This window comes from Ailuropoda melanoleuca, chromosome 8 (assembly GCF_002007445.2).
Source record: "Ailuropoda melanoleuca isolate Jingjing chromosome 8, ASM200744v2, whole genome shotgun sequence".
NCBI classification, from domain to species: Eukaryota; Metazoa; Chordata; class Mammalia; order Carnivora; family Ursidae; genus Ailuropoda; species Ailuropoda melanoleuca.
Window position 1 is genome coordinate 59,290,063 of NC_048225.1, and position 730 is coordinate 59,290,792.

Genomic DNA, 730 nt, shown 5'->3' on the forward strand with positions numbered 1-730 from the left:
AATATTATTTTCAAGACTACACATCATCTTGACTATTGTTACTCTGAACTCCATTTCTGACAATTTGGATACATCCGTATCCATCAGTTCTGTGGCATAGGCCACAGACTCTGTATCTTTTCTTCGTTGGGGGGGATTTCTCCTCCTCGTCATTCTGATGAGGAGAGGTTGCAGGGATGCCCAGAGCCGCTCTATCCATGTCTTTTCGATAATGGTTCTTGGACGCCACAAAGTATCTCATAGTCAACCAGCAGAAACTGAACTCATGGACTTCCGAGAGACTTTTTACTTGGATATGAAACAGAAGGAATGAATGAGTGAATCAGTCAATCAGTGAAAACCATGTTATTTACAGATCAGTATCTTTTCGAAATTCTGCCACTTTTTTTGGTTCTATGCAAGTGGCGGGGGTGGCACGGAGGAAGATTTTGGCCAGTTCTCCCCAATGGGATGGGGAAGTGAGAATGTTCCACAGGCCATCCTCCCTGCACCTCACCCTCACCTCCACCCTGACAAGACCCGCACCCACCCATTCCTGGCCCTAGGCTTGGACCTCAGTCTACGGGGTGGGCGGGGTCTGCGGAAGGGGCGGGACTGGGAGAAGTCCGCGGACTGGGGCCGCGGGGGCTGCTGGGGGCTCGCTCCAGGGGTGGTGCGCGTGCGTGCGCCGGGGGCGCGCCTTGGCTTCTCTGAGACCCAGATGCCGCGGCAGCGTTTAGGGGCCGGGGTG